The sequence below is a fragment of the Canis aureus genome, chromosome 2, assembly GCF_053574225.1.
Source record: "Canis aureus isolate CA01 chromosome 2, VMU_Caureus_v.1.0, whole genome shotgun sequence".
NCBI lineage: Eukaryota > Metazoa > Chordata > Mammalia > Carnivora > Canidae > Canis > Canis aureus.
The window spans coordinates 16311834-16339196 of record NC_135612.1 but is presented as its reverse complement, the minus strand read 5'-3'; the positions used below and the strand labels follow the sequence as shown (position 1 = coordinate 16339196).

At 39.3% G+C, this 27363-nt stretch overlaps 2 long non-coding RNA genes across 2 annotated transcripts in view; one reads left to right on the top strand and one right to left on the bottom strand.

Moving 5' to 3' along the window:
* The window catches only part of LOC144293663 (uncharacterized), a 652264-nt gene that overhangs the window by 357661 nt on the left and 267240 nt on the right, over positions 1-27363 (bottom strand). Inside the window, exon 8 of the long non-coding RNA XR_013360887.1 lies at positions 9791-9893. This is a non-coding gene — a long non-coding RNA (uncharacterized LOC144293663). The remainder of the gene's footprint in view (positions 1-9790; positions 9894-27363) is intronic.
* LOC144290153 (uncharacterized) lies at positions 17694-18931 on the top strand. The gene is made up of 3 exons (XR_013357969.1): positions 17694-17811; positions 18523-18686; positions 18796-18931. It is a non-coding gene; the product is annotated as an uncharacterized LOC144290153 (long non-coding RNA).

Here is a 27363-nt window from a genome sequence, read left to right as displayed (position 1 = left end):
TTCAGGACAGATACACCCATTTAGGGTTGTTAGGAATATCGATATCAATCAACCATAACACCCTGCCTTTAGCTGCAAAGACCTGCCCTGCTCAAGGTGACAGGGGCAACTCACAGCCAATGACTGGCTTATTCAGGGAAACAAAACCACAGGCTCCTTTGCCTTGATTTGAGTCAACTCTGAAGAGCCATCTAGCCTCAGGGACCCTGCAATGATCAGATGCTGAGAACTCACTGGTAACTACACTGCCATTCGGCTGCTCACTCTGCCCAGTCTACCTTGCTCACTTCTTTACCTTTCTAAAATTATCACCCAAGACTGCTCTCCAACAGAACTTTGGCATGCAACTCCCCATCTCACAATCTGATTCTGGGGAACCCAACCTCCATTCATGCTATTGAGATAAGAGTGTGCTTGCTTACACACTTCCTAGCTGAAATAAAGTTCTGGTTCAGAACACTATAAAACAGCTGTGTCATCTTATGTTCACTTTTCCAATATTCTTGAAGTGGGTAGGATTTTTATCTCTATTTCTAAAGACGGTGAAGAGTAGAGAGGTAAAATGTCCAAGATCACACATGTACCTTTAAGATAGCAGATACAAGACTTAAACCCTGACCTTCTTGATCTCACCGTGTGTCCTCCATCCTACACCAGCTTGGAAAAGTACCCTGGTTTTAAGAAAACACTTGGCAGATGAGCACTGGGGTGCTATGCTATATGTTGGCAGATTGAACTCCAATTAAAAAAAAAGAGAGAGAGAGAAAACAACATGAACATCAAAAGAGGCAAACCTGGGTTTTTGTTTCCTACCAGTTATTAACCATGTGACTTTGATAATATTACTTAACCTCTCAGGACTTTTCTAGGCAGCTCTGTGTCCATATAATGGACAGAGCACTGTCATGAAGATTAATTGAAATGGGAAAGGCATTATTTCCTGTTCTCATGGAGGAGTGGTGGTGTATAATTTCAAGTAAGTTTATAGTATTCAGATTGTAGAAAATTTGGAATGTTTTCCTGATCATCTCATTGAAAGGGACTTTTCCTTTTGGTCCTCTCCACTAAAGTGATCTCTTACTTCTCTGGAGTTCCATGCTCTATTATTTACATGGTTGACAGACTGCTGTTTATTTCTCTGGAATCTTATGGTCCCTATGTTTCTTAGAAACATAGGTGTTGGGTTTTTTGTTGGGTTTTGTTTTTGTTTTTGTTTTTTAGTAGTAGACCTTATTTTACAGTTACTGACTTTAATTTGTCAATCAGTGTATGATGTCCTCAAAGGCCTGAATGGTCTTAAAAGTCTTTAGACACCCCTCAGATCCCAGATCACTAAGAGCCCCACAGTAAATGCTACCTTGATGTATGTGAACTTTGTGGTATATGCTGAGTAAACAGATGTTTTGTTAGGCTGCACCTGCCCCAGTAAGTAGTCCATGAAGGGGAAGAGATAATAATTCAGTCTGCTCTGCAAGACATAGAAGAAGGGTAAGTATAGGAAGCAGTTAACTGAAACATACAACTTGCCCAATAAAAGAATGTGGACTTCTGGATGTCAGAGTCTGTTTGTACCAATTGTCGACTAAATCACTCATTCTCTTGGATAAAAGTAAAGAGTATGGGGGGAAACAGGAAGTGCTCAGCCAATGCTGTTCATTCCTGCAAAACATGGAAACAAAGAGGACCAGGAAAAGAGTTCTCCAATAGAACACACTTCCAAACATTAATCAGTCAAGCCAGAAATAAAGGCTTTTGCTGAGATGGAGGATGGGGTGGAAATGCTGCTGTAGGAAATGTGATAGGGAGTCAGCAAAAGAATTGTGAACAGCCATAAAATTAGAAAGCATGACTCTGTACAGATCCAGTCAGAATAGTTTTGTGATTTTCTATAGCAACATTCAACAGCCCAGCTGTGTGATGAGCGAAATAGTAAAGATGACCCTGGCTAGGGTAGAGAAATTCTCTTCTCTTGTTGATTCCTTGTGCATGTTCCTACATTAAACTATATATGACAAAGCAGCAACTAATTAGAAATATTAGCCTATTGGATCATAGGTCTTATCCTCTGATCAGAGGGGTAGTGGAGCAGAGCTCTTAAGAGAAAAAGCTCAGCACATTAACAGCCCTAGGTTTGAATCCAGTCCCTACTCTAATTAGTACTGTCTTTGGGAACATTATTTAACCATACTGTATAAACACAATAGCATATACCCCTTAAATTAATTGTATTAAATAAGACAATGCATAAAGCATTTAACACAGTGCTTATAACTGCTGAATAAATGGGAAGGAACAGAACTTGAAATTCACAAGAATAAGCACTACTTGCTTTAGAAGTTATAAAAATTAGATTAAAATTTACAAAGCTAGCATTTACAATTTATAATTAAATACAATTTATTTGTTTATTGCCTGCTTCCTGACTAAACCATAGATTCCATAAAGGCAGATACTTTCTCTGTTTTGGCCAAACATTCCCCAAATACAGTACCCAGCACGTAAGAATTAATTGATCAGCTAATTAAAATCAGCATGGTACCAAGTTCAGAAATTGTACCACAGGAATACTTTATTAGGAACTTCACCTTATATATCCAGATCACTCTACAAGTCCACAGTGATTAAAAAAATAAATAACAAAAAAAATGGGCTAACTAAATCTTCTTCTGAATCTCTACACTTAGATTATCCTCCTTTCCTGAGCAAGAGACAAGCTTCTATCTTGTTGGTATGGCTTTCCGTGGCTTCTCCCTCCTGGGCGAATTTCATCTTCTACTGGCCGATTAAGGGAATGAGAGCTTTCGGGACGTGTGTGCACGCTGCTGTGTGTTTTGTTGTATATGCACATGTGTCTTTTCTCATCAGCATAACACTTTTCCATTGTCACCCAGAGCTGTCTCCTCCTCCTATTTACATTTCCTCCATTATCCCTAGTTAGTATCCATACCCACCACCTTGATTTCCCTCTACAATCTGACCTATTAGATTCTTGAATCTTCAATAACTTTCACCATATAGTGTAATCAGTAGCATGGAAAACTGTCCATCTTTCATACTTTTCTCAAAATTGTGATTAGAGTATGCAGACAAACATTTGTTCGGTTATCACTTTTAAAGCAAAACTCCTAAAGCATCTTTTAACGTAAAAACCATGAAGGGATACTGGATGTCAGGTAAGCAAACACAGATAAGAAAGGGAGCTACTAACTTCTCTGTTGACTGACATGGTTGTGCCAGAGTTTTCAGCTTTTCAGGGCTCATTTTTACTTTTTGAATACATAAGAAACAACTAGAAGCTTCACATCTGCTTCTGTGAACTGTTGTTTACTGGAGAGCGCCTCTTTAGCTTAACATGGGTTGACTACAAACAATACTTATTTATTTTCTTATTGCTCTTTCCAGTAAATAACAGATCTTACCTAAAAAATGGCTGAGGCCACCGTACAGGTTTGTGATTCAAACACCAGATGACAACGTGCCATTCCTCACACACAAGGAATCCTTCTCCTGGACCATCTACGAGAAGGGCCCTCACATCTGCACAGCTTTGAGAATATTCAGCTGGTGGAACTTAGATTGCATTTGTTGTATGCACCCCACTAATTTTTTTTCTAGTTTCTTTCTTGAATTTACCCTCAGGTTGTATCTTAATCTCCAGTGGCTTCTGTTTGGGAATTGAGTATTATGAATCTCAAGGAGAAGATTAAATAAATCCTCTTTTAAAAATAAACAATTTAAAAAATAAATAATTTCAAGGGTGTGATTAAAGATGTCCCAGTGGCTGAAAAATTTTTCTGATTTATTTATCTGATGAATTTTTCCAAGTTTCTATTGGTACAAAAGAAAGGGTAGTTTCCGAATTATTGATTTATTTCATCTTCGGTCAAATTCTGAAAACATACGTGAAAATTTATTCAGGATGATTTAAACCAACATAGCCGGATGAATAATATGATTTGGCCGTTGACTGATGGAAAACAAAAGCCACCACATCACTGGGTCACAACCAACAAGAACAGGGTGTTTCTCAGATGAAAGCTCTCTTGCAGAATTAGGTGAATGCACTCAATCTCATGCAGCAGATCATTGAAAGATGAGTTAATCCAAAGAGAATAAATACATAGTCCTCAGAGAAACAACTATATAAACCGAAAAAATAATCAGCATCAATATGTCAGACATAAACCACAATAATGTATAGTCAAATACTTGGAAAAAAATCAAGTGTATGTTCTTTGGGGAGAGGATGCTGATTCCTGAAAAGATTATGAATGGCTTGGCTAGCTGTTTTGTTTCTTGAAGAACAATTACATACTTTAAGAATGAAGTTACGATTCTGTCATTATTTCATGCCCTTCTAGTACTTATTAATTATCATATATTATAGATCCTCCCTTAAGTGAGTAGTTTTCTAGGAGACCACTGGAGTATTATTAATTCAATTGCAGCAATAATTGACCCAGTAGAATGCTGGTGCTCTCTCCGATTGAAAGCGCCTTCCAAAGTGCTATGTGTTCAGAGAAAGATTTTTGTTGTTGTTGTTAAAGAAACAATAAACCTCCTGAAATCGGTTACATAAGCATTCATGCAAAGTCTTCCATGTGCAAAGCACCATGTTAGATATTTGGAGAGACATCCAGGAACATTACATTTTCATTTTTTTTATCTAAATTCAATTAGCCAACATATAGTACATCATTATTTTCAGATGTAGTGTTCAATAATTTATCCGTTATGTATAACACCCAGTGCTTATCCCATCACATTACATTTTCAAAAGGAAAATAAGAAATGAACACAAGTAACTTTAAAACAAGGCCGAATATAAACATGATAGATTGGAGCTTTAAACAATGCACCACAGGAGGAAAGAGGAAAGATGTATTCAAGTCGAGAGTAGTTTGGAGATTGGGGGTTGTCTTCAGTTGGAGAAAGGGCTTATTTACTATTAGTCGTTACTTTAAACTTTTGTTGTAACAAAAATAAATGTCATCCAGAATGTATCACAGACATGAATAAATGAAGAAATACAACCAAAACTCTACACAAACCATTGGTGATAGACTCACTTACGGGTCCTCACCTCCCAACACAGTCACCAAGCCTGTGTGCAGTAGCCATACATGCACCCTCTGATATTCAGCTGGAATCACGCACCTACCTGCTTTTTGAATATTTAGCACACTTTAAAAGTTTCCTTTACCCAGGATTGTACTCACATAAGAGGTACATGAATTAAAAAAAAAAAAAAAGAGGTACATGAAAAACTAGAATTATATTTAAAGAATGACGCAATGTTGAAAATCAAAACTTTTAGGTTTGTCCCACTCCTCGCATCTAATTGCACTATTAATCCAACCTTCCTCTTTTTCCCTTTTTTCCTATAGAGGAGACGTAATAGTTTGCAGAAGGCTTGCTAGGGCACAAGTTTTGAAAATAGGGTCTTAATTGAAAAAGATCGCATTTGTAAGAATCAGCCGCCTGGTATGCCAATAAAAACCAACAACTAAATTCCAACACAGGTCCCACAGCCTTCTCCTGGTCTTTTCCTCAATGCTTAGTGTGCAGTTCTGACTGTAATTTAATGATTGCTTTTCTGATCCAAATATCAATACTTAATGTTTATCACCAGAATGCCAAGTTAGATGGCCTGGCCTCCTCCTCCTCCTAATAAGAAAAAATGACCTAAGCATTAGCCAGGCTTTGATGAAATAGGGAGTGAACTGAAGGGAGCCTCCTTCCGCCAACACAGCAGCAATGTGTTTTGTCTCGACTGAACTTCCACAAATGTGTAATTTATTTGGAAGAATATGTTGCAGATAAGCAAAAAAAAAAAAAAAAAAAAGGCATCTGGAAGCCTTCTTGCCAAATGGTAACTTTCTGGAAGGTTCCTCATTTAGAAGTAATTTCTGGAAAATTTCTTGATTAATACAAATCCGTGAACAAACTTAAAAATGATGGCTTTGTTATTGCTTTGGCACAATATGTTAACAACACTGTGAGTGCTGCCAAAACTCTGAGAGTTCTTTCATGCGGATTATGGTCTTGTTTACAGATCCAGCTGTACTGAGGCCTTGTCCACGGTGGTAACCTAACAATGTTCCCAGTGGGGGTGCCCATTAGGGGAGGGGAGACTAACTGAAGTTTAGTTTGTTTAAATTGAGCAAGAATGCACAGCGGCACTCAGATCTTTGGGGAATGTGTTGGAAGCATACCCTTTCTGGGATCTGTTTTCGTTTATTTAAGGGGGATGTTTGCATTGCTCAAAAATTGCAATACACAAACTTGCCATACAAGATGCCTTCCAAATGTTTACTGTGGTCTATACAGAAGTGAGCAGAAAACACAAATAATACTAGATTGGAGTGAAATGCTAAATGAAAAAGGTAATTGCTAGCCTCTGAAATTTTTACTAATTAAAAACCCAAACTACTTTCTGTGATATATATGTGTGCATGCACGCAGAAAACCTATTCCCAAGTAGGACCATATAAATTGGATAGGAAAGGTAAACAAAACACACTGAAGAATATGAATCTCAAACTGTCGGAAACTGGCTTTCATTAATAGGACACTTATGCAAATATTTTCTTTTCATTGCTTTGCATAGATTTGTATACATGAATTTTACTGGCATTTTATTTTACAGGCGCTAATGACAAAATAAAAATTCCTTTTTTTCCCCAAAAACAAATGTGGGAAACAATAGAATCACACATTTTCTCACCTTAGACAAAAAATTTAACAAGATTTTAGTGGCTGTATGTTATTACCAAAAAAGAATCAGGAATATTCATTGCCTCTACGTTAACTTTCTGACATCTATGAAGTCCCTAAATGAAAATAATCTGTTCAGAAGAAGCTTTCGCTTTTTCTGCCTTCTGTCCTTTCTGCTAAGAGAGGATCAGGAATAGACCAGCGAGACCCCAGGCTGCTGGGCCCCTTAGCCGAACTCTGGTAGATAAAGGCCTCCTCAAGTGTTTCCTCCCTGACACCCACCGAGAGGCCATGGCGCTTCTGTCATGTTAAAAATGTATTGAGCTTGAAGTTCATCTCTCAGATATCATTTAGGTCAAAATAAAATTCTTCCTGGAAATCTCATGATTCACAGTTTTTAACCTGAATTCAGTTTTGTTCAAGTAATTTCATTAGAGGATTTATTTTCTACTTTATTCAAAAAGTGAAACTCCAGTGAATATTTTTTAAAAGCCATGATTTTCATTTCTCAAAAAAAAAAAAAAACCTCTCTTAATATTTCACTATATAATATTATCCTGGATAAAAATAGGTCAATATTTTAATTAAATATACCCTATTCTCTGGTTATAATATAGAAATCTTGCTAATATACGAGAGAAAAACATGAAGTTGCCCATTTTTCATAAAACTGCTCAGCCATTTATGCAGTGCCTTCGTATTTAGCATTCCCACATGCAAATGGCATCCTGTGCAGCTCTGTCCATGAGGATGCAATGCATTCCCCCCACTATCACCAAACTTCAAGATCAGTGATGGAGGACAGAGGGTTATCACTATGGTCATTGGTTTACAGAGACATCTTTATTCTTCTTATTAATGAATTTCACCTCCACATATTTCTTGAAAGAACTGCCTTGTATGTTAACATAGTTTTTGAATTAAAATTAGTAAAAAGCAATATAATAAAATATAAGGACAAAGAACACAGCATCAGCCTACCTAAGTTTTTATACCAAATTTTCTACTTACCAACTATGAACCTTTGGATAAGCTACATGTCCTGTCCATGTCTCAGTTTCCTCATCTATAAAAATGGACCTAATAGTGGTAACTTTTCCATTGGATTGTTTTGAGGATTAAATGGAATAATACGCACACGACATTTTAACAAAGTGCCTGGAACATGGTAAACCTTCAATAACTGCAATGTATAAAAGTAATACCAGACAGATGAGCCATTATTTTTAGTTGAGTTAATTTTTCAATTATTTTTAGTACTTTCCATGTTTTGAAGCAGTTAATAGGGGGATTTTAAAAAATACCAAAGGCCATGTTGACAGACACAATATTACTAAAAGTATTTCATAATTGTTCTGACAATATCTTACAATCAAATCTGGAAATATTTAGAAACTATTAAGTTTATGAAAGACAGACCTGACTGAACAATTTAGAACCAAGCTTTTTGATATACTGTTTTCCAAATTCCCTTAGGGATAATAATGTGAGGTTAAAACAAAACAAACGATAGATTGTGACATAGTCCTATGGATCTATAACTAATGTCAACAAAGATAAGTTTAATACCCAACTGTTTTCCAGAATATTCTATTCAGTATATAATAGTTCTTTACTGTGGACTATTTTCCTGCATTCAAAATTCAGGATATATTCTCTACTGACAACTTAATTTCAGAATACAATTACCAAATATACAAAATAAACCTTTTTAAAATAAGTCCCTTAATATCTATAAGAAACTGCCAAATGTGCCCATGCTCTGAGTTTCCTCAACATGGTGACCATAAGCCTCTCATATATTAGCACCAAAGAGGCCCAGTCACTGTTTCTAGGCTGAAACCTCTCCAGATTTTCAATGCTACCCTGGTTGAGACCAAACAGTCCAGGGGCGGGAAGAGATAGGGATGCTTTAGTGCCAATCTCAGGATTATATAGTTACGCATAAAGTATTTTCCTAATCCTGTTCATTATTCTGATTTGCTCCCAAGGACACAGATGACATAAGGTATTAGGAAAACAAGTACCTTTTAAAAACATTTCAATGTTTATAATTTCATGATTGAAAAATGAAACCAATGTTTTTGCTTTCTAGAAATGAACTATGGAGTCTCTTTATTACCTCATCGGATTAAACTAGTTAATGAGCCAGACAAGATATTTGTTAGATGTAGTCACATAACTCTTAAAATAATCTTGTCCAAATCAGCACCCCATATTTCCATATGTAGTGATAAGATTGATCAGATTGTGACACGTGCTAATGGAAGCTGAGAAATTTGGGGAAGATAAGTTAGAGTAGCATGCGTGAGAACTACTGGGTATAATGTTCCTCCTGAAATTACAAGTTCACGCACAACATTGTCAAACCTCTGTGTGTAGTAATTTTATGTTGTTGTTGTTGTTTTAATCCTTTCTCTGGGGGCACCTAGGTAGCTCAGTGGGTTAAGCATCTGCCTTCAGCTCAGGTCATGGGCCCGGGGTCCTGGGATGGAGTCTGCATTGGGCTCCCTTCTCAATGGGGAGCCTGCTTCTCCCTCTGCCCCTCCCCTAGCTTGTGTTTTCTCTCTCCCTCTTTCAAAAATTAATAAAATCTTTAAAAAAAAATCCTTTCTCTGTGCCATTCTTTTTTTTTTTTTTTTTTTTCCCCTCATATGGGCCCAGTCATTGAATCTTTAGGATTGAAAGTCATTCTGGAGGAAAAAAGAAAGTATTCTTCACCATTGCAGTGAATCATTCGTAGCTAAAGGCGGCCTTTGTTCTCAGTCACCGGTTAGCCTGCACTTTCATAGCCTAGTGCCTTCCACCAGAGCCCCTTGATATATTCACAGAAATGATGGAAGATGCATGAGACGTGAAGGTGACATGTGCAGTCTCCAGGAGGAAACTGATGCCCTGGTTGCTCGCTAAGGAGCCATCCTGGCGTTAGCCGCATCTGCAGCCATCCGGCTGCCCTCCCAGCTGGAAGGAAGGTGCTAAGCAGCAGCTGTCAGCAGAAAGACAGAGGCAAGGGGGTGAAGTCTCTCCAGTTCCCAGAAATAAAAACTGTCCATGAAAATCTCCAGTACCGTACCCTGATAGCTGCCTTCCTTGCAAGACTTCAGACCTAACTTCCTTGAAACTTCTTTAGCCCGCTGCCTTACCGGTTTCAGGGCGATGCATTACTCAGCCACTGCCTGTGAAGTGAACCAGAACAATCTGAGGTTAATTCACCTCTCCCAGCAATCATAAAAGTTTGTTCGTTCATAGATTCGACAATGAAATTGTTACTGATTAGTCCAAGTCAAAAATCTGCACTTTCGTCATTTCAAAAACGATTTAATTACCTTTTTCTAATGCAGTATATATGCTCCATTTGCCAAGACAAAAGAGCTATTATTCAACACGAAAAAAATATTGCTGTAGCAAGCACAGTAACTTTTAATGTTTTCACTGCTGAACTGTCAAAATGCGAACATTCCCACCCCCACCCTTGAAAAAATGAAAGTATGGAACCATAGTATAACCTTCACTTTTATAGTAAGAGGTTTCCAGAATATGACAAAGAAAACATAGCAATTTCAGCCAGGTCATAATTTAGTATAAAATAAAACAAGACATTTAAACCCGAGGAGGAAAAAAAAATTCTGAGAGTGGTAGAACTATCAAACTATGTGTGCAATTTCCTTGTGCTCAAATTGCATTTTCTCCCTTCAGTGTTATATGGAGCAGGGTCTTGCCCTCTAGATTAGAGACTTTTGCATTAGAGGAAACTAGGTTATGTCTTCCACTGTCAGAGACAGAAATTATGAGCTGGAGTGCATTTTAGCCAGTCACTCTGAGAAATGTTAGCCCAAGGGGGTAATAATTAGAACTGTTTTTGTCAGGTGACTGCATTTTAAGCAGTGATGTGTCTGAGAATCTAGCTGAGGGGTTTAATATAAATATAAATATTTTTTTCAGTCAGCATTGTGGCTTGATTTTTTTTTTTTTGCTTTGCTTTTTATTTCAAAAGTAAGCACTTTTCAGGAATTATCAGCTAAAACGTCCCACAGTTTAGTATTATGGTGACCCAATAATATAATATAGCCAGCAGAAAATGATACTCGAGCAGTATGAGAAGTTAATGCATAAACCTATAAACCAACTCATTATGAGATCATCATGTATTTACGGACACAAATAACTAGTCTGTATACATTGTTTCTAGGAATCTAAGCACAAACATCAATAAGAATTTCACTTCTGAATTATCATATTACTTATTTAAGTTGTTATCTAATACAATTTAATTTAGTTCCCACAAATAAATTTTAAAAATTAAAAAAAATGTAATTTATGGACTTTTGGAATACTTCACCCTGGTATAGCCCCTCTGGGGTCAGGGTCCCACAGTAGGGTGGGTAGCCAAGGAGTTCTGTTAGTATTTATTAAGTTGCCCAAATCTGAATATACCCCCTTTTGACAAGAATGGATCATTTTAATATTTGTTCCCATTACAAAAGCATTATGGAAAAATGGGGATGAATGGAAACAATCTCTTCTCCTTTAGCTTATAAAGTTTAATAAAGACTATCCTTTTGTTCTTACAATAACCCTGGCTTTACAAATAAATGAATCACTTTAGATTATGAGCTTCTCAGAACACAAGATCATGTTTTCTACAGGTTCTTAAAAATACCACACAGACCTTCCCATAATAACATAAATAATGAACAGCTATAAAATAAAAGCTTTCTCCTGAAAACTAGCTTACACTATTCTATAACACATGAGACAATAAATGCAATCATTGAAAAGTAACTAATTTTCTGGGACTGCTCTACTTTATATATGGACACACAGATATTTTAAATCTTCTTTCTAAAAAGGATTCAAGTGGAAAAATTTTGTTGTCATTTATTATAACCAATTATGAGGACACCTTTCACAATATCACAATATTCCAAAGAATAAGCTTATGAGGTGCAAATTCATTTCTCCACCGTATAACTCAACGTACCTTGCTCTGCAGCACCCAAGATAATCATATCTCCCAGTTTGAACCTTAAGTGACTGCTCAAAAAGACTGCTTTAAATTCTCTAGCAAGGCTGATTCTCTCCTCTTGAGGGATCTTACACCGACCCCCGCCCTCACTCCTCTTTTTCCCCAAGATGCTATCTGGGCATAAGAAAATGATCTCATGTCCTAATGGTGGCAGGGGAAGGACATCTGGCTTGTGCATCCAGGTCTTCTCTGGCCTCAGCCAATCTGTTTCCCCACTATACCAAGTTATTGAGTATTCGGTGCTAGTATCCCACATGTTATGGTTTGTACTGCCTGCACTTTGGGGGGCTTACAGAAGGGAGGGTGATGATGGCACCTATTCCCCAAAACCTCAGATTCTCTTATCACTTTCTGTAACAAGGTCCCTAGCCTCTGTGCCATCCCTGCCCTGATCCCAAGCTTCTTGCATTCATTCAACTGATTTTCTTAAAAATAGGCTATTTAAGAATTTACAGAGCCCTTGAAATCCTCGTGGACCATGGGAAACCAGGGGCATTATTTAGCCCTCATGTCTTCTTTCAATTATTCCTAATTTCCCAACCATGTGGCAACATATCGGTGTTGTACCACGATAAATATGGAACTTCTGGGAATTTGAAGTTCTCCTAGGATAGATCATGAAATAAGTAGCAAGCTTAACCTAACTCCCGACCCGTGAATCCCACCATTTTAACTGGATTTTTCTGCTAGCTCTCACTTTACCTCAACCCAAAGCATTTGAACTCCGCATGTTGAATGAACTCAAGGACACTCTCATCTGACCTCCTATCCCTCTCCTGTCTTCCCTCTTCTCCAACCTGCTCTTTCTGTCAAGACTGCCACCATGTTCTATCCTCCTCTTTCCCTCAGTTTAATTCACTCTCCCCTTCACTGGTTTGATACTGGTGGACAAGCGTCAGGACAATAAACCAGATTATCAAGGAGAGAAAAGACAACGGGAGGTATACTGGGGTGTATGGGCTCCTCCCTGGTTTTTCTCTACCCTCTTTGGCACCTCAGAGGCAGGAAGATTGCAAAGGTGGATTTCCCAGACTCCCTTGCCACTTGCCTGCCCATTAAGTTCTACCAGTGGGCGGCACTGGTGGGAAGTTGAGGAGAACAAGAAGCCATTTCTCCCTGATACTAATGGCAGTTTCAGCAGCTTCAGTCGTGACAGGTAAGCGTGGTTCCAAGTTGTACTCAGGTTGCACTCACACTCGCGGCCTCGGCCACACGTGGACTCTGTAAGACCCTTTCCTCCTTTGGGCCTCTGGGCCTCAGGGTCAGGAGTGCTTCTCTACAGATGCTACTCTCTCAGCAACCTCACCCCATCGGTGCCTCTAGCCCTTCCAGTACTTTGTAACTGTATTAACTCTGCTTGAAATTCTTCAAATGGATTCTGTTTGTCTGATTAAACCCTGCCTATTTAAACAGGCCAATCATGGGAGCTTTATTACACTTAAACAAGATCTACCTGTTGAAGTCTTTTTAGTTGCCTTCTTTTTGCATCGGTGGTTGAAAAGAATGTGAGGTAAATCTTTGGCATAATCGTCACTAACCATCGTAACTACCTAAAGAGAAGGGGAAGACTACACCAGAGCCTAGATGGGGTCTACAACAGAGAAGGGGAGACATTAGTTATTACGGCTCTGTTTTTTACCATGTGTTTCCACAAGTCATGTTCTACCTTTCTTGCCCTACTCCATCTAGCGCCACATGTACTACCATTCTCTTACTTCCAAATTCTCCTGACTTTGAACAAATTGTAGTCCAAGGTGCCAGGATGCTGATGCCTTTAATCACCTGCGGTAATGAGGAATGCTGTGGTCCAAGGACTCAGGGAGCAAGTAAAGTATACACATACACACATTCAATTGCTCCTCTATTTTCCTTTCAAGTCAGGGGCCTGTTAAGTGGAGGAAACAGGTTGACTTTTTATCTTTATATCTCTAGGCCTGTTTTATCCCAAAGTCGAAAGGCATGTGAACAGCTTTTAGGATTTTTATAGACTTAGAACCATATAATTATAGAAGTAAAAAGAACATTAGAAATCATATTATTTTACCTCCTCATTTACACATGATTATCTCTACTATAACACTCGTCACTCCTACCATAATTTATCTTCCCAACTGATCCATGAACTCCTTGAAGAAAGGGTCTGTGGTTTTTATCTTAACATCTGTGTCTAACATAGTGCCTACAACACAGGAAACATTCCATAAATACTTGTTGGAAGGAAGTAGATGAATGGATGGAAGAGTCAATGGATTAATGAATGAAGGAATAAGTAAGAGTTGAATATCATGTCTAAGAATACACAGCAACAAGCAGCCTAATAAGGAGTAAAGAACATCTCGTCTTATCTTTTCTAATTCCAAGTCCAGTATTGTTTTTACGGACTCTCTTCTGACTTAGCATTTTAAATGTTTCTGCATAAAACAAGGTTTAGTCCCTTTGCCCTCAGAGCAAATGTAGAGATGTGGGTGAAAACAAGGAGAGATGCCATTCTACCTGCCAGGGAGAGAGAAAGGAAGGTACTTGGTACCTAGCACAAGTTTCAGAAGCAACGGCAAAGTCCCCAAGACCCGTTGAAAAGGAGAAGACTCAGGCAAGCATGACAGAAAAATCATACTGGACCCAGCTGCACCACACCTTCAATTTCCACTGTGGTCAGTTTGTGCCTATTTATGGAAAAGCTACCACATATAAATAGCTGGATACTCTGAATTTTCACCCGGGGAGAGAAAAGTTCAATATCTGTCTACATTATCACTATTTTTCCCCAGGAACAGTACATGTCACTTACACAAATTGTAAAAAAAAAAACAAAAGACCGTAAGATATGAAACTGCTCTTTCAGAATCCAAATGCTCTAGAAGCATCACTGATGTTAATGTATAATATTTAGGAAAAATACATTCATCTGGTTGCTCTCTCAACATGTAGAATTTCTAAACCAAAAAAAATAAATAAATAAATATGGGAAATTAGGAGGACAAACAAATGCCACTAAAAGATAAATACTGTTAAAATTCTGTTACAAAAACACTTGAATTCCTTGGTGTTTATTTTAACTCCAACTGCAAATCACAAACCACATCATCTAAGACTCAAAACAAAACTATATACACATGCTTACACCCAGAAATTTCGGCAGAAAATTAACACACCATAAAAAAGGAGCCTGGTATGCCACTTGGTTGCATATTTCAGTTTCTCCCAACATGTGATGAAGTAGAAATGTGACATTTGATATTATCACTGACGGTTAATTCTGTGAACATTTTACTATTTTTCAGACATCCCAAGATTTATATTTTTTCCTCCTCAAATGAAAGTGAGAATTTAAATACCAAGTCTTCCCTTTCTTTTGAAAAAATAAATGCTATAATACACCTCCCAAGGTTAATCTGTGTCCTTGCACCTCCAATGAATCCATGGCAAGAAGATTTTTTATTGCTCTGCCATATCTAAAATTGCTTAGTCCATACTCTCTTAGACACATCATTTTTCAAACCCAAACTTCTAAGTTTCATCAGAAAGGAGCACATTACACTAGATGCAAAGTGAATGACGACTAACTCATGTTCTTGGGATATGCACCATTATTCACCAAATAAACAAGCCCATATGTTTTAGGTTGAAGAAATAATCTTGCAGGAAGCACTGTTAAGATACCACAGACTCTGAATGATTCTTTGGCAAACTTAAAGTAGTTTGTTCTGGAAATTGTATCATCCATGGAGCCCTAGCTCTGGCCACTTGATTTGTAATGGATACCGTTCCAAATAAATAGTCTACATTCTCAGCCTTGGCGTTCTTATGTCCTCTTAATTCCAGGCTATTGCAGTCTGGCTTCTTTCTCCTGACTTCAAAACATGGTGGGAGGAGGGGGTTCTTCCAAAGCCAATTAAGGGTTCAATTTTACCCCCCTAAAATCCAGAGGTAGAAATTGCCACCTCCAGTATCTCAGAATCTGACCTTATTCAGAAATACGGTCTCGGCAGATGACCAAGTTATGATGAAGTCATTAGGGTGGATCCTAATCCAGTAGGATCAGAATCCTTAGAAATAAGGGAAATTTGGACACAGAGAGAGGCACGTACACAGGGATGACACCACACAAAGACAGAGGCAGAGATCGGGGTGACACACCTACAAGTCAAGGAATGCCAAAGATGGCCAGCACACCACCACAAGCTAGGAAAGAGGCATGGAACAGATGCCCCCTCACAGCCCTCCGAAGGAACCAACCCTGCTGATACCTTGATCTTGGCCTTCTAGACCCCAGAACTGGGCGAAAATACAGGTATGAAATTTATGTTGCTTAAACCACTCAGTCTACGATATTTAGTTACAGCAGCCCAAGAAAACCAATAAAAGCCTACTCTAGAAAAGAGCAGAGTTGGACTCTGGACTCCTCTCCTCACTCACTGAAGGCTTTCCCCGAAGTTCTGTGCTCAGCTCTCTCCTCCCAGGGAAATCGCAGCCATCCCACAGCTTCCACTGTTCCCTTGAGACCAAATGTTTTCACATCTACACTCCTACTCCTGCCTCTCTTCATTGACCCGAATATGTTTTTCTAACTACTTGCTGGGTATCTCCAAGCACTTTTTCCTGTAAGTACCACAATCAAAGTCCTCCCAAACCTGCTGGCTGCTTCTGGGCAAATGATGCTATCTTCTCGGTTAATAGCATCACCACCCACCCAGTCAACTCACCTAGATGCAAATTATGTCTAACACCTCTTCCTCCCTCAGTCCCTACGTGGAATAGTTCCAATGAAATCTACCTGTGAAAGTCTCCTGGCCCTATATTATCCTTCCCAGTCATGTTGCTGCTGTATTGGTTCAAACCCTCATCATTTCTTGTGCCAACTTATTCCAGGAGTCTTGTAAAGGCTCTCCCCCTGCCCCTGAGCCACTCCCCTCACTGTTTACAAAGTTCCCTTCCCACACATGATCTTTCTTGTCTACACTGTACTTATAGTAAGCCACTGAGACATAAAGGAAGTTTATTGTTTGATGCATGAACTAGCTTATGCTGACTTATATCCATTAATGAGCTTTATACCCCTATTTGTTCTGATTTGCATGCTAGGGTGTGTTGGTTTGATAGCAAATTGTCCCTTGGAAACATGTATGTCATGGCATTTTCAGCTTCGTGATGCAGTTTGCACTCTCAGAGCATGTAAAATAAAAACCAAAGGATATTCTATATGCTGTAAGGCTCAGTGCAATTGCTTCTCGTCCTTGAGGATCATCCTAGACTCTGCCTCCTGCCTCACCCTCCTCTTTCTGCTTCTCCCTTTATTTTGGCATCTCTCCTTATCTTACAGTAATTTGTCACTTTTCCCTCCCATCACCAATTCTAACTAAACTGTAATCTGCTTAAGGTCAGGAGCTGTACCTGAGCATTCTTTTCATCCTCCTAAGCACCTCACACAAAGTGCAAGGCTATTGTCTATGCTCAGGAAATGTGGATTGAGTGAGCTCAGTCACAGAAAGTAATAAATGGATTTTTTTTTTTTTCAGAAATGCACCCTCCAGAAATCCACAGTGCCCACATTTTGCCTTATGAGCTCATTTTAGAGTGATTGGATGCATTTTATTGGCTAATGTCTGCCATGTGGTAATGTCTTCATTTGCTGAGTTGATGTTCCAAATCTTACAATTCTTAGTCATAATTATTAGTTTTTCCCCTGAATTTTGTGCTTCATTGAGGCTTTAAAGGGTAAAATTAACCTCCCAGCTTTTCCTCCATAAATTTATAATTTCATTGTGATTTCATTGCTATATTGGCTTCCATTTCAGAGGTTTGTCCAAAGTTTAGGTGATTATGTGTCTGTTGTTTTTTTCCTCTCACAAATGCAGTTATTTCCTTGCAATCTAACTTGCTCAACTATAGAGCAATAGACACAGCAACATGATGAAGAATTCTAAATATTATTTGCTTAGAAAAATTCTATCTTAGCGGAATGGAACTTTTTTATCTTTTTAACCTGTGTTAAAATTATATCAGAATTTGTAAAACAAAGACTCATTCCCCTAATATTTTTCCCTGCTTTGGCATCTGTTTATCTGGACGTAAGTCAACATTTTCTGCAGAACACAGCACTGTAAAAAGTACATTGACAAGGTCTTTAAGAGATACCTTAAGCATAAAATTTGTTTAGTTACTCAACAGTATGGAAATCTGGTTATTTAACTTGAACTGGAAATAGATGGCTCAAATGTTACTGAAGTCATAAATGATTATATACTTAAGAAATGCGCTTGGATATTTATCATTTCTCAATATTGGGTAATGCTGCCAAAAATATTAGACTCCTAAACTACCTAACTGCTTGTAAAAGGACACCTTGACCGACTTTGTAACTGGAAAAAACACTCACCTAAAGGGTCAGAAAATGTCTTTGAGACCCTCTGGGGGAGAAATTAGAATAACAATTTTTACCTTCCTTTCCAGTTTGTCCTTTGTAAATGAAAGCATGAAAACCTGTAGTGCTGTCTGCCTTTGAATGCCTCTAGTCTATCACCTGGACACACCCAGCTACTCCCCCACCCCTCCTTGCATCGATCCGTTTCTCTAATTGGGAAACAAGTTATAATCCATCAGAAAGAGTAGAAGAACCTAGACCAGTAACTCAGTAGCTCAGCATCTAGTAGGCCTTGCTTCACGACTTCTAACAACCAGACTTGCCTTTTTACCTTTAAGAAAAGCCATGCCTCATACCTTGGTTTTAGTGATAGCATTTCAGGGCTTTCAGGTCTCTGCTCTGATTTGCTTCCCATCAGGCCAGCTAGCTCAGTGGTTCCCAAAGAGTATTTCACAGACCAGAAGCATCAGCATCACTCGGGAACTTACCCGAAAGGCAAGTTCTTGGGCCTACCAGAGACCTACTGAATCACAAGCTCTTGGGATGAAGCCCAAATGGAGCTTGGTTGAACAAACTCTCCAGGTGAGTCTGATGAATGTGAAAGTCTGAGAACTACTGGGTCATTTCCTTATCTTCAATTCCTCATTGTCATGTGTGCCTCTGCTTTCTTCTGGTCCTTTCTCTCTAACAGAGCAAACTTCTTTTGGAAAAGAGTACCAGGAGAAATTGTACTGCCAGTTTCAAGTGTGTGACTTTGGCAAGAGGGAGAGAGGTTGAAGAGGAATGGCAGTATGCTTGGCTTCGCAGTATGCTATGGAAAGTCTACAGTGCATGTAGCTACGGTAAGTGGGGGCGGGGGGAGAATTGTTAAGGGGGAGAGATGTCAAAGGAGAAATTTAAGAAGTCTTACTCAAAGTTAGAACTGTACTTCCCCTGCCCCGGGCATTTTTAGAGAAACACCAATAAAAAATTTAATTTACTTTTTTGGTAGCCTGGGCTGTGTTCCTTTGAATTCAACACCAGAGAGACTGCACCATATGGAGACCAAATTAATATTCAAGTTTTACAAGGAAGTGATCTGCCCTTCTCGGTTATGGGACAAGAACAGCACAGGACAGGCAGAAACGAAACAGTAGCCTCCTTTCATCCCCCTCTGCCTCTTCTGAAATACTGTTGGCTAGTTATCCCCACTCCTTCTTCCATCTCGTAGCCTCCATTCTCCTGGGAATGTAAACCTATGAACACCATCACCGGATCTTTAAAAAATCTCTTTTAGTCATGCACCCAGCCCATACGCACTACCCTGAGAATGTTCTTCGGATCACATACAAGCTTCCATAGAAAGGAATGCACTTTCAAAATCTCAATGCCTCTTGTTCATTCTTTAACCCAGTGTAAGCCAGCGTAAGCCAACTCTGGTCCCTCCACAGGAAGGTGCTCCTACCACCAAGCCTGTCGCTGATCTGCTTAGCAAACCCCAGAGCTAGTGTTGAGCCTTTACCTTACTAGCGCACTCTAGAGTAGCATCTGACCAGTCCTCCCTCCAAACATTTGCTTTTCATGATTTCCACGACACGAAATTCTCGCTTCCTCCCCTATTCCTATGGCTATTTCTTCCCAGCATCTTTTCAAGTTCATCTTCTCCAAACCTCCTTTTAATTAAGTTCTGAAGCTTCTGAAATTCAATCCTTGTCCCTCATCTCTTCTCACCCTCTGCAAGTTTTCCAAGCACTATTACCTTCTACTACCACCTCTCTTCTGTCTTGCCCAACCTAATTTGCCTGGAGCATTATTTCTGTCCTCAGACTCTTAAATCTAATTTCCTGGTAGATTATATTCATCTGAAAATGCCAGCGGATGGTGACTCATCATCTTTCCCTCAAAACTCTATTTGATCTCCATGTTCTACCTCCCACTCATTGCAAAACAAGAAACGTGGCCTTTATTTATATTTATCCTATATTTATCCTTCTCCTTTAACCCCATATCAAATCAGTTAGTGACAATTTCCTTCTTTTTATCCGCACTACTAATCCTGGTATGTATTATCTCTTGCCTGAACCACTGCAATTGTCTCCTAACGCATGCCTGTCCCCTTCACACTGTTGCTGGTGATATAACGTATAAATGAGAACAAATTTAACTGCACCAAATTTCTCAGCAGTTTCCCAAAGGCAAAATAGAATCCACTGTCTCTTAAGTGCATTCAAAGTCCTCTGTACTTTCGTATATTCATACCCAGGTACCCTCGCTTCTACCTACCTTTGCCCATTTCTTGTAGTTCTATTATACTTCTAATTGAACAGATAATCTTCTTTCAATCTTTCATGTTTATTACCATGACGCTCTGGACATAATCCCATCACTTCACTTGCAATCTTAGAATCAGCTATTTGTATCTTTCTCTCTAAGCACCTCCTCCATATCTAGGACCAACACCCACATTTTTGTATCTCCATCACCTACCACAACACCTGGCTTATATAAGAGGGTCAGTAAATAACTGTTCAATAAAATGGATGAGTAGCTGAATCAATGCCATTCACACAGTTTAACATTCCCTACTTCCATTTGTACTAGTAGAAAACTTCTTCTCAACATGCGACTAAAAGTTTACCACTGTGAAGAAATTTTCTAGTTCCCCGAGCAAAGTTTAAGGATCCTTTCCCTGTGATCTTTACATACACCTCAATTACAGAAAATACCACATTTTACCGAAATGGTTGTTTACATGTTCGACTCTTCCAGCAAGCTAATTAATACAGCTGGGCAAAAAGAAGAAAATAAATTCAAAGCATACAATGAAAAGAAATTTCTAAACTACATTCTACTAAGGAGTTTGCCAATTCCTAGTGAAGAAAAATTAAGAGCTAATCTCGAAAATTCAGAAAACATAACCATCTATTCTTGTATACAAGAATTTTTGATTGTATATTTCATTCAATTAAGCATATCAACTGTCTTTATAAATGAACAACTTAATATCCCTTTAAAATATTGCAACAGTTATCTGAGTAAGGTGGACACAAATGATCATTGGAATTAATATTCTGATGCCTGAAGTGGCAAGAGAAAGAAAGAAAGGGAACCCTCAAGAATTGACTAGTCAGCTCTTAATCCTGACTACATATGTTTCATGTTATACAAGCACAGCTGGTTTCCAATGAATGGCTATAAAGGGAAATTAAAACTACAACAACCCACCTCTCCAGCCCCTATTCCTACTTCCATCTCCTATGAGCAGCAACAGCAAAGATATTACAGAAAATATGGTTTGGATGTACTATCATACACTTAGAATAAATTATGTATGTTTAATCAGCTTTTTATTTAACAGGGAGCCTACACATGTTGCCTTTTACCTAGTAAGTAGTCCAAATATTTACAGAATGAATAAATCATATTAATTTCATATTAGTTATTTGGATAAAAAGTATGCCCCTCCTGTTATTTTATTTACTCTTACCACTGACACTCTGAAAACATGACCTTACATTTTGCCATTGATTGGAATTCAATTAAATACAAGTGGTGAGCTACAATACTCTGAAAGGGCCCTGTTGGAAACTTTCTACTAAAACTAGGAAAGGTGGAGGATCTGTATCACAGCAGCCACAGAAAGATCTAGGATATGTACACGGCAGCTGTACCCGTGGGGGATACCAAGCTGATCCAGTCATTGTAATGCTGGTCTGTCCTCAAGGAGTCTACAATTTAGAACAGAAGTGATTCTAGGGAGCTGTAATACAAAGTAAGTGGAGGGAAGAACCAGCTAAGTAGCTCAGCCATGGTGGTCAGGGGAGGCTTCAAGGCATCACAGCCAGATGGCTGTTGGTTTCTGAGCTCGTCCTCATACACGGAGAGCAAAGAGAGAAGGAAGAAAGGAGCAGAGCTCTCCAGATTGGCAGGTGGCAGGTTTAATAAGTAAAAGCACTTACTTACAAGGCTTGCTTTGGGCTCCCTTGAGGTGAGTAGGTCTCACACCAGTGGGCCAGAATTTTAAGTTTGTACAGAACCCTTAACAAGGTTCAGTCCTATACCCCCCGGATGGCCTCAACAACACATTGCTCTCTCAAGGCTGTGTTCTTGAAAACGGCTCCCACAATGGGAACGGTGGGAAGAGTGTACATTCCAAGCACAGGGAAGCCAGTGAGGAGCCTCCTCTAATTGCCCGGATCTAGCTTGGGGGTCAGCTAGAGGTCATGGCCTCTCGGTGACCTCCTCCAACAACCAGGAGGATGAGTGGGCCTCCTTGATCTGGGAAAGCACCCAGGATGAGAATTTTAAAAAGCGCAAGCACACTCCAGGTGGTGTCAATACCTTGAGCGAGCACACAGAGGCTGGAATTCTGAGTCTCTGGCTAAAGGAAAACCGGAAACATCTGGTTGACTCAATGGTTGAGCGTCTGCCTTTGGAGTCTCAGGATCAAGTCCCACATCGGGCTCCCCTCAGGGAGCCTGCATCTCCCTCTACCTGTGTCTCTGTGTGTGTGTGTGTGTGTGTGTGTGTGTGTCTCATGAATAAATAAATAAAATCTTTTTAAAACTACATATATAATTAATTAATTAATTAATTGGGATCCCTGGGTAGTTCAGCAGTTTGGCACCTGCCTTCAGCCCAGGGCATGATCTTGGAGACCCAGGATTGAGTCCCACGTCGAGCTGCCGGCCTGGAGCCTGCTTCTCCCTCTGCCTGTGTCTCTGCCTCTCTCTTTCTCTCTGTTTCTCATGAATAAATAAATAAAAGCTATCATCAATCAACCAATCAATCAATCAACATGCCTTCCTGGCCCCATCACGATATTGAAAAAGAAATCCTGGACTCCGTTTCACTCAGTTACTTGTACATAGACCCCAGGTGATCAGCAGTTGCTGATATGGAGAGGAGTGAGACAGTGTGAGTGGAAATCAGTGAAAGCTATATAAAGAAGCGACTTGGGACCTGGGATCTGGCTTGGGCTCTGAGGCTCAGCACCCATGTGCCTTTGGGAGACTTAGCACCCCCAGGTTTTAGCTTCCTCAACTCTAGAATGAGGGAACTAGACCAGAGGAGACTCTAAGGTCCCTTCCAGCTCCACATATCCACAACAGACTAATTACCTGGGTTCTTGCCTCTCCTTGTCTATTATTCATTAGCATCTCCACAGGAGCAATAAAAGGAAGTGAAATTTAAACCAGCCAATTTTGCTGTTTATCTGTTCTGGGAAAAGGTTTGATGAACCAGGGAGCTGAGGGCTATCTGTTGGCTTCAATTATCAACACATTTCCTGCCCACCATTACACCACTGATAATCAAGATTTTACTTTTCAAGTATGGTCAAGCTACCATCAGAATATCTTTTTAGTATCTCTGAAGTTATTTTCATAACCCCTTCTGACACCTCTTTATGAATGCACAGAGTCCTAGAGGCCATTATATAATAGCTGAATATTAAACACTAGGTACTGCGTGATTTGCTAGATTTAGTTTCAAGTTTGTACTCTGCTCACAGAAATCAAATGTTGTTTCTCATGCGCTGAAATGCAGACATTAAAATGGACAGACACCTCTGTTTGTAACACCCAGGTCTCAGATGATAACCATGGATTTTTCACATTCAAATGGTCATACGAATAACCAATATTCACATTGCATTTATGTGCCAGACACCATGGTAAATGCTTTACATGCTAAGGGCTTCATATTGTCATCTTAACACGCTGGAAAGGAAGTTCCATGAGGACAAGGATTCTCCTGTCGCTTTCCCTGCTGATTCCCCAGGAGATGAATCAGTGCTCTGCACTACTTGGGCATTCAGTTGCCAGTGGCTTGTCTCTAGACCTCACACTATTTACTGCCATACCCTGACTGATAACCGGTATTGTACCCTCTTTGAGAAGTTGTGCTGTGAAGGAGTCTTGAGACTCTGCCCCCATTATTTACCGCTAGGGTGACCTTGACAAGTTATTTAACTGTTGGATACCTCTCTTTCCTACTCTATAAAATGAGCATAATACTTCTTCCATCTCATAAAGTGATGAAGATTAATATCTTTTGCCACATAACAAATCACCAAAAACAATGACTCTGAACAACAGTATCCATTTATTTTTGCTCACAAATCTGCAGTTTAGCCAGGAGAGCCGATTTCTGCTCCACACAGCATCAGAAGGGGTGGGGGGTGGCCCAACCAGGGACAGGAAGCTCTGCCTACAGGACGGCCCGCTCTCATGACTGGCTAGTTGGTGCTGCCTGGTGACTGAGAGGCATCTCGGTTCTTCTCCAGGTGGCCGGCACTTCCTCATGCCATACCAACTGCCTTCGAAAGGAAATCATCCCCAGAGAGGGAACCAGGCAGAAACTTCATCTCCTCTTCAGGCTTAGCTTTGGAAATCCCATACCATCACTCTCACCATAATCTCTTAGTCAAAACAGCTGACAAAGCCTGCTCCGTTTTAAGAGAGAGGCTAGACTCTGCCTCTTGTTGAGGTAATAACAGAGTTCTAGAAGAGCACAAGGGAAAAGAAATATTGTGGTCACTTGGGGAAATATACAATCTGCCACAACCTTACCCCTGAATCTGGTTTTCCTCACAGGAAACCTGTATTTAACTACAAAATGATTGGAATGTCCAGCTAGTCTGTGATGAGGTAATATGGCCCTATCTAATGACATGGGATGGTAGGGCACTGTTCACTCGTCAGCCACAATAATGTGTGAGGGTTGATAGTAGGGTTTTCCCAGGCCCCATGGTAGATAGGTAGGGAATTCCCAGACACTGGGCCAGGGAAACTAGAAGGAAACCAATGCATGTATCAAATTCAGAAGGGGAAGTGGAGACAAAACCAGGGAATGGACACTGATAGGCCATGAAAAAAGAAAACAAATACTTATTAAGCCCCTGCTATCATGGATACTTTGCTTATGTAATCAGCTTTCTACAACCTTGCCTTTCCACTGACCAAAAGGCTTTAAGCCACCATGAAGCTTGAAAATTCCATAACGTACCATCTGCTAATATAAACCCACAGCAAATGCTATCAGTTCAATTACCCCAAGAGTATCCAATAAGACCATTCTGGGTTTTTTTTTTTTTTAAGATTTTATTTGTTTATTAACGAGACACACAGAGGCAGAGAGATAGGCAGAGGGAGAAGCAAGCTCCCTATGGGGAGCCTGATCCAAGACTCCATCCTAGGACACCGGGATCACGACCTGAGCCGAAGGCAGACGCTCAACCGCTGAGTCTCCCAGGTGTCTCCAGTAAGACCATTCTAAGACAGGCTCCCTCTGGGGTAGTAGGACGGCTTCAGCTGCAATGATGGGCAAACTTTCCTAAAGAAAATGTCTCTAGCCCAGTACTCAAAATACTCTGATTGGGCTGGCTCAGGTCACATGCCACCCACACATCAATGACTGTGCCAAAGGAAGATAATATGACAGTTGGTGCAGGAAAATAGCACATTTGGGTTTGGACATTTCTGTTATCTAAGCTTCTCCAGGCAGTTTATAGAGAGGTTAAATAAAATAGGCTCTACAGATGTTCATTTGTTTCTAATATTTTTCTTCTCCAAATCGATTCCTTATCTATATCAAAGTATCTCTTCTCATCCAATTCTGTGAAATCCTGAAGCTTCGAAGGATGTTTTTATAGAATGGTTCCATTTACAAGTAATTCTATAGCAAAATCCCTGAGGATCATGACGCAGTGAAGTTTTAGTATAATATTCTCTTCAATGCAATAATTCAGCCATTGTAGTGCATATCACAGGATCCTTGTTTTAATGAGAGTTTTGCTGCAAGGCATCCAATATCCATCCAGAGTGCTTAAGAAAATCAGGTAAAACAGGTGTTTCCTCAATTAACAATTTAAAGTTTTGTTACATGAAAATTAAGTGAACCAAAATAGAAGATAATATTTCTAGCAAAACATACCAGTACTCTACATTTCCTGTTTTTCCAAAGACCTTGAATGTATCATTTCATGTAGACATTTTTAAAGTAATTAATTTAATGCATATTTTGCTAAGAAACATACCCCAAAAATCATTATTCACAGCAACCTCACATTAACCAGTCTATGTTTAATAAAAAAAATCCATCAATCAAGTGTAATTTTTAACTTCCAAAGAATTAACATAAGTAGTATGATTAATTGAAATCTCTAATTTTATGAAAAATAATACTTAAATATTTAAAAATAAGTAGTTTCTACATTTGCAAATATTGTTAATCATGTTGTTTCCTCAATTAACTTATTGGCAGTTTCTTTTAACTTTGATGGAATCAGAACTTCTCCAAAATCATACAAAAATTGAATCTCTTGGTCATATCCTACTTACAATTCATTGTTGATTGCTCTCAGAAGGCTAGCATCTGTCTAATACACTACCCAAGATCATGCTCACAGTGGAATAAAGTGAAATTTCATTCCATTCCCAACTTCCTAAATAACTTAAGTGAGTCGTATGAAATCCAGTTCCTTACTTCTGTCTAAATATTACAACTATAAGAAAATCCGAAATTATTCGAATTCTTAAATTGTTCATCTGAAAATATTGCAAAATATCCAAAGGACATAATGACGAGAAAGACGTAGGCCTGAGTGTATACCAGGCCTGGCTTGCTCTAATTTCCACGTCCCTCCACGCCCCCCCACCACCCACCCACCCCGGTTCTCTGTCTCTCTCTTTCTCTCTCACTTCGGGAAACCAGATTTGAAAACCGAAATCAAAACATCTCCACTTTCATCCTTGTACAAATCTATTCATTTCAAAGGGATCTTTGATTACGTTTAGGGTAGCTGTATCATTTATCTCCCAAGCCAGGACACTTTTAAGAATAAAAGGGGATATTACTTATAACTAACTTGCTCCACCAACATAAACTGGGACTGTCCTGGGCAAATTGGGACATAGGCCCACTCTATTTTCAGACACCGATGACTTGGTCTAAGAGAAACTAAATTCTGGAAGAGTAGCTGTTCATTGAAAACATCATAACATTCAGCACTGTGTTGACTTTTTTTCTTTCCTTTAAAATTCCAAATTCCTCTTAGTATAAGATCCCAATCCTTACACTTGCCTTCTTTAGTTTCCTCACTAACCTACTATAGCTTCTCCCCAATTTCTTATATATTCACCAGAGCGATGACAAATATAATTAATAAGTGGAGACAAAACCCTGGACAGACAATAATCACAAGCGAACCATTTCCAAGAGTGCATTATAACAGCATCTCCTAAAAACTTGGGGATTTAAATGAGTCTGTCTAGAATTA